General features: G+C 45.1%; 1 long non-coding RNA gene across 1 annotated transcript in view; it reads left to right on the forward strand.

Annotated features, from left to right (window-relative positions):
* The first annotated feature begins 8,220 nt into the window (after window positions 1–8,220).
* Window positions 8,221–20,384, forward strand: part of LOC132592429 (uncharacterized) — an 88,208-nt gene continuing 76,044 nt past the window's right edge. Inside the window, exon 1 of the long non-coding RNA XR_009557878.1 lies at window positions 8,221–8,383. This is a non-coding gene — a long non-coding RNA (uncharacterized LOC132592429). The remainder of the gene's footprint in view (window positions 8,384–20,384) is intronic.

Genomic DNA, 20,384 nt, shown 5'->3' on the forward strand with positions numbered 1-20,384 from the left:
CTCAAACCGCTCACCGTTCCGAAATTTATTCCTTTAATAACGGCCACATTGGAACGAGGCCTTCATTTCTTTCCAATGTTGAGGGGCTGTCCCGCTTTGCAGGGTTATTTGTTAAATATTCAGGAGGAAATGTTGGGTGCTTGCGAAAGACTGCGGCGTTAGAAATTCATTGCGCAGGATGCAGCTGCGAGAAAGTTCTGGAAGACCGTGCCAGTGGCATCCTCGAGGACAATCCGTGGTTGGTTGGGTTAGCCTAATCCCGCCATTTGGCCCCTTTAGGGGGTACAATTCTGGTCTCTTAAGTATTTCCTAGATGAAGACTGTCAACAGGGCTCAATCAGTGCCAGATAATCAGCAGGGGTTTAATGCCTCTGAGAGACACTTCCGCTTGAGACCCTGCAAAGGAATAATAGACTCCCCAACCCCCCAGACAAAATGGACTCCAGCTATTCCTGCAGAGGTTAAAGGTTGCCGCTGCATTAGTTGAACCAGGCAGCCCGGCCGATAATGTGCTATATTAAATTCGGTGCGCAGAGCTGTTCAACTAACAGGTGTTACATTGTCAAGCGATAGCTTGGTGCTAGTTCCTATTCACGCAAACCATTTTTACAAACAAGCGAGCTTCTTATACGAGTCTTCATCACCTCCAGGCATTCCGATTCTTTCTTAAGTACAGAAACATTAATTAGATTTTGACCACAGACCCCGGATTTGACTTGCTCTTGACAGGGTTTCCATTAGCGTAATCTGTAGGGGAATTCGCTGTTTTAACATCTGTGCGCCTCAGGCCTGTCTCACATTTACTGCCATAGCCTGAAAAGCCTCCCTTGTACGGCTGTATGTTTCTTCATGCTCCCAATTTCACAGAAGTCATTTCAGCACCAAACAGCAATTAGCAAAGGGATGGGCCCCGGCTGACATGAATGCAATTTATTGTTTTCCGAAAAGGCCCTGAACCAGGCAAACAAAGAACGCAGTCTTGCTGTCTGGCATCTTATTAACTTGTATTATTACTATTACTATTATTTTGTGTGCACCTCACTGAAGGGGGATCTTCCAGCAAAGGCGGTCGCTAGTATGCAGTTGCATGCATGCTTCTGAAGAATATTAATTTCAGTTCAATTAGGCACATTTTTGTGGGCCCTCAGCCTCTAATATAGGATAGGCGCTTTCGTGATTATCTCTGGTATTAACTTTATCATCGCCAGGCTTTTGCATAAATGCAACCTTTCATCTTTAAAATGCCAACGCTTCTTCAATTTTTGGCAACCATGCAGCATTACTAATTATGTGCTCATTATGTGTGGTTAACTGATGAATCATTAATAAATGAATAGATGGATAATATATTTTTATGGTAATTGGAGATATAACTGATTGCAGATTTCCAGAGCTTTTTCAAGCTGTGCTGAAGGAGGCAGTAGCTGCATAATTGTTTACAGGCAAGATGTGGGCCTCTGACAAGTCCCCCCCCTTTTCTCCCCTTCTTTCCCCTTACAGTTGTGGTTTATCACTAGGGAAGAAATTATCCTATCAGGATGTCTTCTACTCCAATAAAGCACTAATGGCATATGAATGACAACTCTTGTTTCACCACACATTTATTTCCAGAATTCGTGCCTTGAAGCAAAAAAAGCGACGCCACCTTTTGGCGTCTTATTCCTGTTTATGTAAGCACATTCACCGTACATATGATGCTCTACAGCAGAAGCAAAAAAAAGGGCAAGTCCCTAATTAAAAGTGTAGATCCGTTAACACTTATTTGTATGTACAGAATTCTGCTTGTAGTTTTAAAACAGAAAAATACTGAAATTTTTAATAAGCATGGGCAGGTTCCCTTTAATTCATTTCGTTTGTACTCATCCTGCCCCCAGTCAATGGTTATCTTTGCTTTCATCATGCGTTAGCTAATCACGTTCCATAAAAGCATCAAGTAGCCACAGCGATGAGGTACACACGCCTCTGTTGACACCTTCCACGAGTTGAACGATGATCTTCCAAAGTGGGAGACTTCCTGTACATGCGCAGCTTCCTTCACATGCGGCTGGATAGCTTAGTCGGTAGAGCATGAGACTCTTAATCCCAGGGTTGTGGGTTCGAGCCCCACGTTAAGCAAAAGATTGCTGCATTGGAGGGGATTGGATTAGATGGCCCTTGAGCATACCCTCTGACATTTCTCCGATGAAAATTGGGGCGTCCCCCATTCCATAATGATCATTTCACTATTTACATCCTCCACATCGTATTGGGTTGCCCCAGCCACTCTGGGCGGCTTCCAACATATATGAAAACATAACAAAGCATTAAACTTTTTTTTTTTAAAAAAAAACCCACTTCCCTATACAGGATTGCCCTATACAGGAAGGCTCGGGGGTCAGATAACTCCATACCCTCCAACATTTCTCCAATGAAAATAGAGACATCCTAAGGACAGGTGGGACATTATGGGATCAAATCAGAAACCAGGACGGCTTCTCTAAATCAGGGACGTCCCTGGAAAATAGGGACACTTGGTGGGTCTGGTATTTGTGGGCAGTTGCATGCTAAGGCTTTACTGGGGTAAGCGAACAGAAAGAGTGAAGCAAGAGCTTCTCTGGTTTTCTTCATCTTCCAGCACTTGCATCCAGGAGTCTCCAAAGCAGAATAGATGCTTGTTAACTAGCCAATACTTTGGCCACCTCATGAGAAGACTTCCTGGAAAAGACCCTGATGCTGGGAAGGATTGAGGGCACAAGGAGAAGGGGATGACAGAAGACAAGATGGTTGGACAGTGTTCTCGAAGCTACCAACCTGAGTTTGACCAAACTGCGGGAGGCAGTGGAAGACAGGAGTGCCTGGCGTGCTCTGGTCAATGGGGTCACGAAGAGTCGGACACGACTAAACGACAACAAATAGCCAAAACCATCTAATCTCCCTCCATATAAATCAGAATGAATGCTCAATGAACAGGTTGTCTGGAAGCACCCAAAGTCGTACCCAGTGTAGACCCATGGAAATCAAAGTCCTTTTTTCTAATAGGTGACTTGGGTAGGGGAAACAAAGTTGCCGACTTATAGATCAACAGCAAAGATATTGCTTCAAAAACAAGGCATTGAAACAAATCCACCTTAAGCAACAACAACAGCAGCAGCAGCAAAAATGGGGGCAGGCACACATAGCTGAGAAACACGGCTTTCCTTGTTTGATGCTTAGGAAACTCAACAGTGGAAAAACCAGTGACAAATGCAAGAGAGATTTCCAAATATGAACTGTAATTATTTAACCAGGTGGGCCGTCTTTTCCTAATGATCCTTTCCATGAAAGCCGAATAACTAATGAGGGTCCTAAAGAAACCTTTGTCTTTCCATGTACTAATGATCACATTTATAAATATGCAGAGAGGGGGCCCCCATGCATGTTGCTAATGATAAGTAATTAAGCACTAGGCATGAAAAGCTACAGAGGAAGGGTCATGTTAATGCAGGAGAAATTAAGAATGCAATAAAATAAGTTGTCTTGCAAAGATTAAACTTTTGGCCTCTGCCATTTTTGGTATGAAAAAACATCTTTCTTCGCAGTTAAAAAAAATATCTGGGTCTGGCGCTCTGGTAAACAGAGTGCTCATTTTCTTTTCAGTTAATTTTATGTGCTTCTTTGCTCACTTAAAACAAAAAAAAAAACAAGCAATACACTATCCACAGAAACCAACGATCATCTCCCAGCCAAATTGCAGTGTCTTTAGAAAGAGAGTGAGAGAGAGTGAGGGAGCCAAATTTGCCATTAGTTATAATCTTCCCTCTCCAGAAGTGGTTTCTAACTTTTCTTGGCAGTGGAAAACAGGGACGTACTCAGATTAGAATCTTAAAATGTATCCCCAATGATGATCGTACACACAGGAGCCTTGCCCCAAGAAGGTTTTCTCAGTCGGAGGAACCACCGTGAGAGTAAAATGTTTAATATAGCTTCACTTATTGGACTCAAAGGATCTGTGACCTTCACAGGACAATCCTAGGTATGTGATTGCAAAAGTAAATTCCAGCAAGTTAAAAGTAGGGTGAGCAACATGCCCTCTTTTTTCCAGAGGACAGTCTTCTGCTTAAAGGGCTGCCTGTCCAGATTAAAAATAAAAACAAAACCTTTAAAGATGTTAGGAGCCTTGAAGCTGCTGACCAGTAGTTTGCAGCTTGAGAGCAGGGGGAGGAGGCCCACTGTGGTGAGATGTATTGTGTTTCAATTACAGTATATCATGAGTGGCACTCAAAATGGAGCTGACTTCCCCAGAGCATAGGGGTGCCATATTTCAAATCCAGACAGAAAAGGTGTTGAGCTTTTTTTGAGCAAAATCACAATTGTTAATAATAATAATAATGCAGTTTTTGAGCTATTTGAATGGAAAAGCGGCAAAAGTGGAACTGCCGACATGGGCTATCATACGTCCAGATTTTCCCATACATTTTCACACCCGGATACTGCTGCCGACTGCTGTATTCCAGATATATCCTGACATATGACAACCCTACCAGAGCAGGGAGCCTGTGACCCTTCGGCGCTTGTTGGACAGCAGCATGGCCAACAGTGAGGCATCATGGGAGTTGTAGTCCAACAACATCTAGAGAGCCGCACTTTCCTTGCTCTAGTACTGTGTTTCTGAATCGCAGCCTAAAACACCTCAAAACATTTTAGAACAGCTGCATATGCTCACACAGCTAATGATTTCAAGGTTGCCAGGAACAATATCACACCCTCCAACATTTGAGAATAGGGATGTCCTAAATATAATAATAAATAATAATAATAATAATAATAATAATAATAATAATAATAATGTCCCAGCCACTCTGGGTGGCTTCCAACATATATAAAAGGATAATAAAACACTGAATTTTTTATTTTTTAAAAAATATCTATACAGGGCTGCCTTTAGATGTCTTCTAAAGATATAGTTACTTATCTGCTTCGGTTTGGGGGGGGGGTCCACATAACTCCATGCCCTCCCACATTTCTCCAATGAAAACAGAGATTGTTGAGAGTTTGCAACAACAACAAAACACCAAAAAAAAAACTCAACAACTTATTTGTCCGGATTTTCACTTTTTGAAATATGGCAACCCTACTTTAAATGCTGGCATCAAGCTATTTCTATATTGGGAGTAGGAAACCTGGTGTCTCCAGATGTTGCTGGGCTCGAAAACATCTGTCGGCTTGGCCAATGCTCAGGGATGGGGATGGTAATGTCTCAGGGGCCACAGATTCCCTTCCCCGTACAAAAAGTTGTTTCTTGACTGAAATGCAAATGGACGGGTTTTGATTGATGTGCAAAAATTCACCTAGCGCCTAACTGTCTCGAATCCACTGGGTGTGCCCAGACCAGGAGCTACTGCTGAACATAACTCTGCTTCATGTGCATTAAATATGAAAATACACAGGGATGGGCTGGTGCTATCCCTGGACCTGGTGGGTAAGTGGGGCCAAGACCAAGGAGGTCTTCAATGGGATAATAACATTGAGGGTCATACACAAATGTGCAAGATTGCCACAAAGGACCGTCATGGCAATTACCTCACAGAATTTATTTCTGTCTGGTCTGCATAGGAATTTTGTCATGTGCAAAGTGCTCCTCGGAGTCCAGGAAAGCTTTTAGGAAGACTCAAGCACAAAGAAGGGACTTTGTGGGTGTTTTCCTCTCTACGTGTTGTTTGTAATTCCCAGCAAAGTACACTCAGACTATTAGGGCCGTTCCAAACTGCATTTTTCCTGATATTAAAACCAAGACAGCCGCTGTATATGAAGAGCCAGAACAAACATTTCTAATTTTTATATATATATATGAAGGGAAAGCAGTTATTTATATATTAAAAAAAATATTAAGGTGAAACCCATAAACCCAGGCCTTTGAAGATTTCCTTTAACACATTCCTATTAAATTTCCAAACTGACCTTTAATTACTTTGCAGACCGTTTCTGACACCCACCCCCCCCTCCGGATTGCTTCCCTGACTCCAGAATGAAGCCCCATAAATAGAAAAGCTGTGTTGTCCTTCCACAGGCAAGTGTAGCGCACATACGACAACCCGCCAAGTTGGTTTTAACTTTTATGGGCTGTGCTGCTCGGCCTCCCTGCTAAAGCTGTTTCATTTTGACTGAAGGGGTGGGGGTGGGGGAATCAAATAACCTGAAATAAACCCCTGCCAAAAAGGCCTGACCTGCAGCGTGCAAGCCAAGGCAGTTGGGCTTGGAGAAGATCAATGGCTGTCATTGAGACAAGCGCCTCTCCCATCTTCCCACCCTTAGCGAGGCTGACAGATGTTCTTTCTTTTACTGCAGCATTAAGTCTAGTGGGTCAGAAGAGCCAGGCAAAGTCTCTTCCCCCCCCCACTTCCTGTGATTGGCAGGACTCCCCTTCCTCAAATAGCCGCGACTGAAACTGGAGTGATTGCTTGGGGATTGTCTGTGTGAAAGAACTACAAAAATTATTTCGAAAAGGCCCTAGTAGCGTGGAACGAGACGTGACAAGGGCAGGCCTGTGTCTTCCAATGCAGGTAATAATAATAATAATAATAATAATAATAATAATAATAATAATAATACCCGCCCATCTAAATGGGTTGCCCCAGCCCCTCTGGACCACTTTCAGCACATATAAAAGCATAATAAAATGTTAAACATTGAAAAGGATCAGGGGAGCAACGGAGTAGAAAGAAAGGTGCGGGAAGAGACTGCAGAATCCCTCCTTCTTCTCCAATCTAGGCTTGGGAATTAGCCCAGTTATGGAAGGAAAACATCCTGGATAAGGAGAGAAGAGACTGCAGGGCGTTTAAAGGGGCTTTGAAATGGAAAACAGAAATAAAGCTCTGGTCACAACAGAATCGATACAAAGTCCAAAAAAACCCAGACACAGAATTGAAAGCGCTATTCTGAAAAGAACAACGCCAATAAAAAAGCATTCAATGAACCAAAAATGCTGTCGGTGTCACAGAACCATATCATTGTGGAGCTGGGAGACCACCTAATCCAACCCTCCGCAGTACAGGAATGATCAATAAGTGAGCTGTGATGAGGCCAGGTTTGATGCCTGCGATGGTCACAGCAGCGTCTCTCTCCATATGAACTGAACCAGACCCTGCAATCATCACCTGAAGCCCTCCTTTGTGTGCCCCCTCCAGAAGAGGACTAGAGGGCCGCAGCAGAAGAACGAGCCTTGTCTGCAGTGGCTCCCCATTTTATGGGATGCTCTCCCCAGGGAAACTCGCCTCGCACCTTCACTACATTCCTTTAGGCTCTCCTCCTCAGCCTTTGGCGAATTAAGCAGTTTGCGGCCTTTTAAATGTGTTTGTGGGAGAGGGGCTATTGGCTCGTTTTTCTTTTTCTTTTTATTATGCATTTATTTTGTATTTTTATCTTGTCAACCGTTCTGCGGCCTTCGGGTGAAGGGCGGTATGCAGATTTGAATAATACTTTTGCAAATTCCGTGCAAAGAAATTCTAAGTGCAGAGAACATATAGCCATAGGCAGGGATGACCTAATATGTTAGTTCTGCGTTTGTTTTTTCTCAGTTACTCATTTTCCAACTGTCAGTTGCAAGTTGGCCCCATCGCTACACAGATCTGCCTTAGAAAAAGAAGCCTGCATAGAAATCCATACACATTTCTCTTCTAACATACAAATAATTTTGTGTACATATTTGCATTTCCTCCTATTAGAAAACATTCTTGTACATTATGTCCACTAATAAAAGTCGTACAGTACCTTGGATCTCAAATGCCTTGGCTCCTGAACAAATCAGCTCCCCAATGATTGAAGCCCAGAATTGAGTGTTCCGGTTTTCAAACTATTTTTGGAAGCCGAACGTCCAGCGCAGCTTTCGATTGACTGCAGAAGCTTTCTGCAGCCAATCAGAAGCCACGCTTTGGTTTCTGAACATTTTGGAAGTCGAGCAGACTTCCAGAACGGATTCCATTCGACTTCTGAGGTATGACTGTATAAACATTATAATTATTTTTTTGCACCAGTCACCAGCAGGTGCATTTTTGCACACGTTGTTTTGTCAGAGCGCCACATCGCAGAGTTTGGAGAAGTGCCAATCTTGAAAGAGAGCGAGGTTTCATTTGCAGGTTACCTTGGGGAAGTGAGGATCTGCGAGCTGTCCGTGAAAACCCCTAGCTGCAGGCAAAGGCCATCACCAGCATGTGGCAAAAGGAGGTTGTGTGCCAAAGGGTGTGACAGCAACAAGGAAAAGTGACCCATGCCCAGAGACACTGCCTATGCTATGCTACTAAAATAATGGCATCCACATCTTTTTGTCCCAAACAGGCAAATCTGATGTTGGAAATCTGTAGAAGACAACTTCGGCTCTCCTTCTAGAAGTCTGTTAGCTGATATCCAACGGACAGGACTGCCACATCTGGTGCGTGGGCTTTGCATTGCCACTCTGGGTCTATAAATAATTGCTGGGAAATTGACTGAGTTTGGGGAGGAGGGGAAATGTTGTTTCTCGTTCCCCTTTCCTTGCGCAGAGGAAAGTTCACAGAAGCTCTACAGGGTAATTTTTCTTCAGAGCAAAGTGCGAAAGACTTTGGCTGCAAGCCAAAACACAATTGCGAGGGAGCAAGTCCTATTGAACTCGATGCGACTTCCTTCTGAGTAAACACATTTCTGTCAGCATTAGATTATCACAGCAAAGAATTTTATTATTATTTTAAAAAGTACCTGTATAGGCCAAGCAACCATATATGGTTTTCTTATGCTGCTGTTCCTTGCTCTGGGTACTTTTAGCAGAAGATCATGGTATAAATAAATGATCTAGGCATTTATTTATTTTTCTTGATACCCCTGCCTTCCTTCCAAAGGGGGAATGCAGCAGCTTGCAAGAAAACGACCAATAACTGTCTTTAAATCCATAAAACAAGCTTGCAATAATACTTTAAGTCCAGGCCTTTGAGATGTAGATGTTGGTTTTTGCTGCTGTTTAAATTAATTTGTCAAAGTATTGTGTTCTTAAGTTGTGCCTAAACTCTCTCTCTTTCCCCCACTCTCTCTCAGGAGAGAGTTCCCTAGATGGGGGGGGCACCACTGAAAAGGCCCTGTCCTGTGTCCCCCACCCCACAAGCAATGCTTTATGTATTTGTTGCTATTATTATCTAAATCATGCTCTTGAAGAACGAGGTGGCTCAGTGCAGTTCTTCTATGGGGAAGGTACTTGTGAAGAGCAGTCTGTTGTATCGAAACTTCTGCTCAACAGCTGGGTTTGATCCTGTGGCATGCTGCTTGGGGGGGGGGGCAGAACTTTGGGCAGGATGGAGAGGTCAAGGGCCTTTCACAAAGAAGACCACCCCACCCCACCATCTCCCAGGAAGATGCAGGTGATTTGGTAGGTCGCTCTACTCTCCTTCTAAGCCTTTCTGTAGCTTCTCCTTCTTCCCTGCCTGCTGCTTCCAAACCCCCACTCTCTCACAGCCCCAGATCACTCTGGGTGGAACCAACCCACAGTGGTCCAGCCCTGACTCCGCCCGACTTGGGCAAAGCCAGGATCTCCCCCAAATCAACCTGAATTAGGTCGGGTTTTGATCTTTGGTCAAATCTGGTGCACAGCCCTACTGGTATTCATATTTTCGCAAACCAGCTTTCCCAAGGACGTAACGCACTTCATGTGCTATTTTCACTAATATGCACACCCTGACTTGTGCATTTTTGTATACGTTCCTTGGACGGAGAGCTTAATCGCAAAATTCAGAGGAGTGTGACTTTCCAAAGATGGCTGCATTCGCACATTTCGGAAAGTGCAAATTAGGCACTTTAAATGTGAACTGAATCAAACTTTCCCCCCATCCCTAAGAGGTTCACACAGGCATTTTGATACCTTTCGCCTACAAAAACTCATGCCACCATAAATTTCCTAGTGCCACCGGGTTCTGTTCCTATTTCTCAGACTGAGGATGGGCCAGGCAGCCATTGGCCCAGGACATCCAGTATTTCAAGTGCATACATGGAAGATCTCACTGGATCCAAAGTCTGAATATTTCACTGAGGACTCCAGCCCACAGATGTTTGTGGCTTGTGGGGTGGGGTGGGGGGCTGGAGAGACAAATGCAACAAATACAGCTTGGGTCAAAACCTGACCTCTGGCAAGTTTATTGTGGTTACATTTTATGGAAGGTCAGCATTGAGCCCCATGCAAAGCCAGTGCAGCTCTGCCCGGCAATTTTTATAGCTGCGTTTCTGAGTCCGTGTTTGCTCTAAGCAGATGGCGGAGAGAAAGCCAAAGAGAGAGAGAGAGAGGAAAAAACCCAGGGACCATTATTTGGAGAGAAACAATGTCTTCCATTGCAGCTGGTATTTAAAAGGACAGAAGCATAATTTCATTGCACGGCTGTTTGTGTTGCAGCGTCTAAATTAAGTGTGGGAGGGAGGTCAGGGGAACGCAAAGTTTTGAATTACAGTTAGCTCCAATTAAGAAATGTTTTTGTCCTTGCGAATGCAGATCTGTTACAGACAGGCTCTCCCCCCCCCAAAAAAAACCCACCACTCCAACCTTGTCAGTAAAAACCGAATGTTAAGCGGAAAATATTTGCCAAGATTTAAAATTAGACCCGCACATTACTTACAGATGTTTTCAACAAGGGGTAAGGAGGGGAACCAAAAAAATAAAAAAAACAACATTTGCAATCCAACCACACTAAATAATAAAGCCAACATTGGTGTGTGCTTTCTTTACTCGCCCCACCCCCCCACACACACTTTAATACTCCAAGTTAATTTTTATTATACAAGTAGCCATATGAAGAAGCCGTTGCATACTGCTTAAATTAAACGCGGAGGAATGAAATCAGCAGTATCCTTTTACAGCATATGGTCCCGCAAATCAAATTACAAAGCTTTCCACATCTCATTAACTGCAATGAGTACGGTGAGTTTTATAAGTCACTTCCCTCCACCCCTGCCCCTCTCCCACGTGAGCTGGGAACGTCGACTTGTCATAGCTGTATTCTCACAGGATGACCCTTGCGCTGGGATTAAGAACTAATCTAAAAAGGGAAGGGGTCATTTGGTCAAATCTGAGCATAACATTTCCGCCTTATTGTTTCCCTTGGCATCGCAACCTATGCTTTTTCCTGCAGACCTGGCCGGGATAGATTGGGGAGGGGAGGGGGTGGGAGGTTCAGGGGAAAGCCTCCAGTCATTTCACCAACGGCAAGTAACCCGCCTGTTGCCATTTAATGAGCTTGGGCAGGCTTAGCTAACAATCGAGAAAACCAAAATGTTTGTAGAGGAGGAGGAGGAGGGGGTTTCCCTTCCGCAGCCAACTTTCGCAAGGCTAATTTATTATTTCCATCAACTACTGGGATATTGCTACGAATGAGAAGAAGAAATCTGAAACATAGCTGCCAAGTTTTCGCTTTTCTCGCGAGGAAGCCTATTCAGCATAAGGGAAAATCCCTGTAAAAAAGGGATAACTTGGCAGCTATGATCTGAAATCCTAAACGTACCGTTCTCCTGGCTGTGCAGCAACTGAGGCACGCCCCACTAATTTGGCCCGGGTTGATCAGAGGGGCGCCATGTTTCTACATAGATTTCTTCAGAAACCGACCCCAAAGGAGCCCACCCTTCCATGGCTGGCTCTTAGACCTAGTGGCGCCCTGGCAAGGAACATCATCTCTGGTGCACCCCTTCAGTTGCTCAGCTTTTGAATACCTTTAAATATATATATATATTGCATTCGTAGGCTGTTGCATGATTTCTATGATATTTCCAAATGTGATTTCTCCCTGCCCTGTAAGATGCTGCATCTACACACATTAATCTGATTGCCGCTTTCCATATGAACTTACCCGGACCCTGAGATCATCTTCTGCGGCCCTTCTTCATGTGCCTCTTCTATGAGAGGTCTGGAAGGTGGCAACATAAGAATGGGCCTTTTCTGCAGTGGCTCCCCATTTGTGGAACGCTCTCCTCAAGGAGGCCCATCGGGTGCCTTTATTGTACCTCAGGCAAAAACCTTCCTCTTCAACCAGGCCTTGGGCTGATAAACATTCTATATCCTTTTTAATGTGGGAGGGGGGTGTTCTTGTTCTTGTTTTTGTTATGTATTTTGTGTTTTTATATTGTGTTTTTATGTTGCAACTGCTCTAAGTCCTGCAGGTATAGGGTGGTATAAAATAAGAATAAGAATAAGAATGAGAATGAGAATGAGAATGAGAATGAGAATGAGAATGAGAATGAGAATGAGAATAAGAATAATAGTCCAGAGTGGCTGGGGCAACTCAGTCAGATGGGCAGGGTATAAATAATAGAATTATTATTGTTGTTATTATAATTGCCATGACACACAGGGCACCATTTGTCAGAAGGAGCCCCAACCAGGGCAAGGCTGGGTGGCGCAATGTGCCAGGGCGCCAAGCCACCAGGGGGGCACCGTGTGGCTGTGCCTGCGGCAGCCACACTGCACAGTGCGCCCGCCAGACAGCCATACTGGGATATGGGGGGGGGGGCACCGGAGGGATCTTTGCACCATGGCACCAGGGCGCCAGATACGCTTAAGATGGCCCTGGCCCCAACGTAGATTTCCCCATGGGAAAATCTGCGGGTACAGGGTGGTATATAAATCCAGTAAAATAATAACAGCAGCAGCAGCATGCTGTCTGTGCACATCAGAGCCAAACAACTTGACAGGCAGAGAAGTGCTGTAGCTCCATGGTTCAATCCCCTGGCACCCCCAAGTAGACATGGGAAAGACTCTGGAGTGTTGCTGCCATTTTGCAAAGGGAAAGCATGGAGAACCTCTTGCCCTTCAGATGTCGTGGGTCTCCATCTACCATCAGACTCAGCCAACATGGCCAACAGTCAGGGGTGATGGGAGTCATGGTCCAACAACATCTGGAGAGTCACAGCTTCCCCGCCCCACCCCATAATTCCTGACCATTGGCCATGCAGGCCGGGGCAATATTTAGCTCAGCATCGTCTCTGATAAACATCTCCAAGCAGTCTTGGGGAAGACCCCTGTCTGAAACTGCTACCATTCAGGCCAGACCAGGGAAGGCAAACCAACCCTGTTGGCCCTCCAGATATTGCAAACGTCCTTTGTAGAACATTTGCAGAGCACCCAGTCAACTCAGAGCTGATCTGAGTTGCACCATGGTTTTAACATGCATAACTTCCACAAATCCTGAGAGCTGCAGTTTTTCCCCTCACAGAGCTTGAATTCTCAGCACCCTTAACAAACTACAGTTGTACCTTGGATCCCAAACGCCTTGGTACTCGGACATTTTGGCTCCCGCACACCGCAAACCCAGAAGTGAGTGTTCCGGTTTGTAAACATTCCTTGGAACCCAAACGTCGGACGGGGCTTCCGCGGCTTCCGATTGGCTGCAGGAGCTTTGGTTTCCGAATGTTTTGGAAGTTGAACACTCTTCTGGAATGGATTCCGTTTGACTTCCAAGGTACGACTGTACACTTCCCAAAACTATTTGGGGAAAGCCATGTGCTTTATCTGTGCATTGAATGCGCTCAAATGTTTTGTGTGGATCTTCCCTTTACAGCCCTCTAGTTCCTATATTCTAGCTCTAATCTGGGAGCTTGAATTTGACTTGGGATAAAAAAGGAATAAAGTTTTCCCCAAGTGTGGATCTTTCCTACTTCTCCTGCAAAGAGATGGTCTCTGGTTGGGAATCACGTGACCTTCATTTTAAGTGGATTCCTAATTTTGCATCAGAATTAGTGGCTTCCTGCTCCTATTCTCAGTCATTAAAAGGAATACAATTCCTCTCTTTTGCCCACAGACTTAAAACTGTCTCTTGTCGGACATGTTGGTCATAAATAACAAACCTGAGAAAACATTAGGATTTCAAGATAGGGGATTTTATTTTACACACACACACACACACACACACTGGGGAGAAGCAGCCACACAGCCTGGCCAGCTTTAAAAAGCATGGGAGGAAAGAAAAGTCAACCAACTGTTTTCAGACAATTACGATGTTGTTGGCCGATCTGATGTAGCCAGGCAGGAAATTCCGCAGCTTTTGGAAACCATTTGAGAAAGGAAGAAAAAAACAGGGTCTGGCACTTGCTGTCCTCCAATTTATACTTCAAGAAGAGTTAATGTACTGTAGCTTAACTGGGAAGGCCAAGACGAACAGAGGGAAGGCAGAGGCGGACTGAGAAGGCAGCGGCGGGAAAAAGACTCGCGATAAAGAAAAATGCACTGTAAGAAAAAGTCGCAGCAGCTTCCCCTTCCTGCAAGATTACAGCTGGTGAACAATAGCAGATTATTAAAAAGGAGCTCTGGATGGCTTGTGAATAAGCTTAAGGCAAGCAAAACAAGGACCACAATACACACACTGTGTCTCTTCACATGTAAAATATGGCACCCGATGGAGAGCCCAGTCTGAGATAGTGTCAAACTAGGACCTGGAAGACCAGGGTTCAAAGCCTTCAAATCAGTGACCTTGAGCCAGTTGGGGATTAAATGAGGACCATGTATTTCACCTTGAGCTCCCTGGAGGGAAAGTGGAACGGCCTCCCATCAGATGTCAAAGAAATAAACAACTCTATGGCATTTAGAAGACATCTGAAGGCAGCCCTGTTTAGCGAAGTTTCTAATGACTGATGTTTTAATGTATTTTTAACCTTCTGTTGGAAGCCCAGGTGGGCAGGGTAGAAATATTATTATTATTATTATTATTATTATTATTATTATTATTATTATTATTATTATAATGCAACACATAACCCATTCCATTTGGGTAAGTCCCTAAGCCAGGCATCCCCAAACTTCGGCCCTCCAGATGTTTTGGACTACAATTCCCATCTTCCCCGACCACTGGTCCTGTTAGCTAGGGATCATGGGAGTTGTAGGCCAAAACATCTGAAGGGCTGCAGTTTGGGGATGCCTGCCCTAAGCTATTAGCCTGCCATTGAATCCCTATGTACCTTCAGGCCTGGTCCTCAACTAGCCTTGTCAAAGCACCCCTTTGAGAATGAGATGGGGGGTTTGGTGGGACAAAGCAGCCCACAGGCAAGACCCCCCGACTCATTTCCTTTTCATTTCCAGGTTACCAGCTTCATGCGGCAAGGCTGGGCCAAGGGATCTTGGCCAATGCTCAACATTAACCAACCTCTGGGGCCTGCTCTGAGGAGGAGTCAAGCAACCCTTGGATAAGTGGGGGTGGGAGACTTAATAGAAGAATGCTTCCTTGGGTGACAGGAAACAGAAAACAAAGAAGGGGAAAGTACTTTTTTTTCCTCGTCTATACTTCGCCTCTTTTGAATCTGTTGATGTTGCAATCCAAAATCTGTTTCAAGGTTTCCACCCCTTGTCCAGGAAACACTAGTAGATGGACAACTTCTGTATGTGAAAAGAGCAATACATGACTACTACACTTGGGCAAAAAAAATGAAAGGCACAAATACAGGATGGGAGACACCTGGCTTGAGAGCAGTACATGTGAAAAGGATCTAGGAGTTTTGGTTGACCACAAACTTGACATGAGTCAGCAGTGTGATGCAGCAGCTAAAAAAGCCAATGCAATTCTGGGCTGCATCAATAGGAGTATAGCATCTAGATCAGGGGCCCCAAACTACGGCCCCCGGGCCGGATGCGGCCCAATCGGCCTTCCAATCCGGCCCGCGACGACCCCCGCCGCCCGCTGCCGCCGCCCGCTCTCACGGCGCACGGCGCAGCGGCGATCTGAAAAATCGGCAAAAAATCGCCGAAAATCCTTTGTGCGCATGCGTACGGGCCTCTCCCGACCCGGAAGAGGTCATTTCTGGTGCACTTCCGGGTCGGGGGAGGCCCATACGCATGCGCACAAGCGATTTTCGCCGATTTTTTTTCCGCCCGTGTGCGTGTGCGCATGCGCACGGGCGAGCACTCCCCCGCCCTCCGGCCCGCTGCGCGCGCACTCCCCTGCAATCCGGCCCACCGCGCGGTCGGCGCGGCGGGCACCGGCCCGCCGCTCCATAAGTCTGGGGACCCCTGATCTAGATCAAGGGAAGTAATAGTACCACTGTATTCTGCTCTGGTCAGACCTCACCTGGAGTATTGTGTCCAGTTCTGGGCACCACAGTTCAAGAAGGATACTGATAAGCTGGAACGTGTCCAGAAGAGGGCAACCAAAATGGTCAAAGGCCTGGAAACGATGCCTTATGAGGAACGGCTTAGGGAGTTGGGTATGTTTAGCCTGGAGAAGAGAAGGTTAAGGGGTGATATGATAACCATGTTCAAATATATAAAAGGATGTCATATAGAGGAGGGAGAAAGGTTGTTTTCTGCTGCTCCAGAGAAGCGGACACGGAGCAACGGATTCAAACTACAAGAAAGAAAATTCCACCTCAACATTAGGAAGAACTTCCTGACAGTAAGAGCTGTTCGGCAGTGGAATTTGCTGCCAAGGAGTGTGGTGGAGTCTCCTTCTTTGGAGGTCTTTAAGCAGAGGCTTGACAGCCATCTGTCAGGAATGCTTTGATGGTGTTTCCTGCTTGGCAGGGGGTTGGACTGGATGGCCCTTGTGGTCTCTTCCAACTCTATGATTCTATGATTCTATGACCACAGCCTGATAGCCTATTTCTTCCAAAGTTTAATTTTTTTAAAAAAGGGAAATTATTTGTCCCTCTCTAGCTAAGTATCTCTGATCAACTTGATTAAGGAAAATTGTAGGGCATGTGCCTTAATAGCCTAGAGCTCAAGAGTCGTGATTTTTAGGCTCATCAGCCACATTAATGAGCAAAGGGGGGGGGGGAGAGACCCTCTCTTCTTTCCAGCACTCGCCTTGCAAATGTTTCTGTAAAAGGAATCCCACCCTCTCACAACCTTCCAAACAAGAAAAAGCAACCTATGTAAAATAAACATGCGTTCTGAATGTGCCTGTGTGCATTACAAAGTATAATGAGAACATGAAATCCAGACATGGACCGCAAACTATCAGCAGTGTGCTGTTCCTTAAGGAAAAACTGTGCCCAAGTCGGCCTGGTGACTCAATAATGCACCACAAACCACATGTATCTATTCCCCCATTAGCTGCCGTTGAGTCACCTTTTGACTTAGTTCCTGGTTGGCTCGTGATATTTCTCCAGATGAAGATTAGTCAGTTGGTTCCTGTTATCCTCACAGCCATACAAGACGTGCTCTCTGTTTTCCCCTCTCTCTCCTTGGAAAATATGTAGGCTCATGATTCCTTTGAAAGGGATCAACCTCAAGCCAGAGAAAGTTAGTTGCAATGGGGCTTCAGTTAATCAAAACTAGTGTTTAACATTGATTTCGGTAGGAATTTTGTGGGGATGTAACATCACTGTTGCAGTCAAATGCACCATTTCCTGTTTGCCCAGAGTAGACACACAGGGGAATGTTGCTCCAGCCAGGAGGACTTCCTGTCACACCTGGTCTGGAGCATCCTCCCCTTGTGTGTGACCAGGTAGATGGGCGTGACCCTGGCAGACCCTACAAAAGGGCCAATCACACAGCCATCTTCCTCTATTGCTTCTCTCTTTTGCTACTGCTCTTTTGGCTGCCTGCTGGCTCTCAGCCAGCAGCACATGGGCTCATCCCTCACAATGGATGAACCCGCACTTTTCTCTGTAACTGTAACTACAAGCTAAAGCCTGCCTTCCGGACCATACTGTGAACTGAATGTAAGTAAACATTATCATTACTCTTAAAAGAAGACTGTTTGTGTCATAATTGTTTTTAAGAGGGAACTAAAGGAGATTTACCAGGAACATTCCAATCAGGACACGCCAGACTGGATTGCTTAACTCAAATGGTTCTAATGAATCCATCAACTAGCTTCCCACAATGTACAAGGGAATGTGCTCTGCTACTAGCTCACTAGCGTGAGTGAGGAAGGATAATATTTAATCAATACATCCTCTCCTACTATCCTCAACATTCCCACAGGAATGAGCAGGACCAATGGAACCTGGTCTTCACATAAGTTCAATACTCAGGTGAGTAATAGCAGGAGCACAGAACCTATGATCCTTAAGATTTTTTTGCTGGACTACAGTTCCCAGTATCCCTGACCATTGGCCAGAATGGCAGGGGTTGATGGGAGCTGGAGTCCAACAGCATCTGGAGGTAATGGGTGTTGGAATCCAGCAACAATCTGCCTAGCAAAAGGTATACTTGCCAAATTTGGACCATTAGGATCTCCCTTTACAGATTTTTCTGGCCCTCTTGACCGTATCCTGTCCAAATGCCTCCTCTTACAACTATGTTGCCCTGGCTGCTTTGGTACAAAGTCAGTTAATCAAACTTATCCAAGTATTTCAGGGCTATGGGTTATCTGGGCTCTCCGGTGCAATGGCTGACTGCTCAATGGCCCAACATGAGACTTACAAAACAGCGAGAAATCTCACTGCCAGAATCAAACTATGGTCTAACATTCTGACTCATTTTGGCTAACCATAGTTAGAGCAAACCACAGGAACTGCGGCTGGTTCCATGGTGGAAGCTTTGGGTCTCCTTATGCAGGAGGAGGAGAGAGGAAGCAGAAAAGCCTAAGGCCTTGCAGACTTATCCTCATCATGCTAAACCATGACTTAGCATTATGTCTGAACTGGGTACAGCTCCAGGGGATATTTCTCTGCTTTCCCTGTAAGTAACCTTTGCTTCAGCCCTGCATTGCAACTTGTATTTTGAAAGTTTCCTCTGCCAGGAGATACAGACGCACGGGTGGCAGCGCCCGCGAGTATGATTCAGTATTGTCTGCTCAACTTTTGCATAACAATTCGGCAAGCGTGCCTTTTAAGCATTCAATTCTACTTCTGCAGCTTCTTAAAATTCCCTGCAATATAATTATCCTGATGGGAATGCGGGGAGATAATTGCTTTTAGAGGAAAGTTCTCTTTTGTTTCATGTTCATCTGGCTCCCACAAATGGAACAAGAGACCTTGAGCAGCATAAATACGTCTCTAGTTATTTATTTACAAAGATAGACCTTGACAAATGTAATTTGTTCAGTACAATTAAGAGGACGCACGATAATTCATTTAGACAAAAAAGGCTTAAAAAGGAATGTCAGAGCCGGCAACTCGCACTGCATCACGGAACACAATCAGCTGACTTTGAAGCAGCAGCAGGTGTTCCCGCTTATGGAATGCAGGCCTGAAATAATATTTGAAAGGGGCGGGAGGGAGGGAGTTAAGAACCCGAGCCGTTCTCTATGCAAGCAATAATTATACAAATTAAATCTGTGAAAGCTGAGGGATGGCTATACCTTGAACCCTGTCTTGCACACAATGGAACAACGGGAAAATTAATAATTAAATCCATTACCTCCATTTGCGGCTCCCACTCCAAAGATACCCGGCTAGTTCAAAGGCTTTGGCACTTGCGCTTCAATCAATGCTTTCATGCGCTTCCCGCACTATGGATGCACGCGTTGTCTTCTAAATGGAACGGCTTATTTTTGTTGTTGTTGTTGCTGCCTTTATATTCTGAATTAGCAAGGTCATCCCTTAACGCCGCCCGTGCGGAACGTTTGCCAACTTCACCTTCACCCTAAACAGTGAAACAAAGCACCCATCCCCAAGCTCAGGTGGACTTATCGAGGGGATCGGCAGACCCTCCAAGTGTCCCTATTTTCCAGGGACAGTCCCGGATTTGTAGAAGACGTCCCAGTTTCGGAATGTCCTTAGGACGTCCCTATTTCTGTTGGAGAAATGTTAGAGGGTATGGAGTTATGTGACCCACCCACCCCGAGCCAAGGAGATAAGTAACACCTGAAGACACCTGAAGGCAGCCCTATTTAGGGAAGTGTGTTAATGCTTAATGTTATGTTATGTTTTTATATATGTTGGAAACCAACCAGAGTGGCTGGGGCAACCCAGTCAGATCTGCATGGGTATAAATGTTACTATGATGATTGAATAGGAGGTCCCTATTTTCATCGGAGAAATCTTGGAGGGGATGGACCCACCCCTCGCTTTCTCTCCCCTCCCTGCTCCTACAAAAACTGGTGCGGTTGGAGGTGAGGGAAGAGAACAGCCACTTCCCCCCTGCCAAAAAACCACCCCCAAACCTTTGTGCAGGTTGAAAGAGTAAGAAAAGCTCTTGGGAACTTCATGATGTTGTCTGAAGGCCCATGCAGGCTTGATAACTCTTCTCTCTCTTTTATTTGCTGTGTCTTCTTCAGCCTCAGGAAAGGAAAGGCTGTTCGCTTCCAACTACCCATCTTTGCCTTGGGTTGCCTTGAATGGTTGTTCTTGGGGAGATTTGCAGTCTCATCATTAAAAATGTTAACAATATTGATATAAAGTTAAATGGCAAAAGGCTGGTGGTTTTGGATGACAACATTTTTAGCACTGTACACTTTTCTTTGCTTCTCTTGAATGACTCCTACCGGTATTCTTCTAAACAACAATGACACATCCGGAAAGGTTCTGACCTTTAAAGCCCTAAACGGCCGCAGCCC

The sequence above is a fragment of the Zootoca vivipara genome, chromosome 7 (genome assembly GCF_963506605.1).
Source record: "Zootoca vivipara chromosome 7, rZooViv1.1, whole genome shotgun sequence".
Taxonomy (NCBI): domain Eukaryota; kingdom Metazoa; phylum Chordata; class Lepidosauria; order Squamata; family Lacertidae; genus Zootoca; species Zootoca vivipara.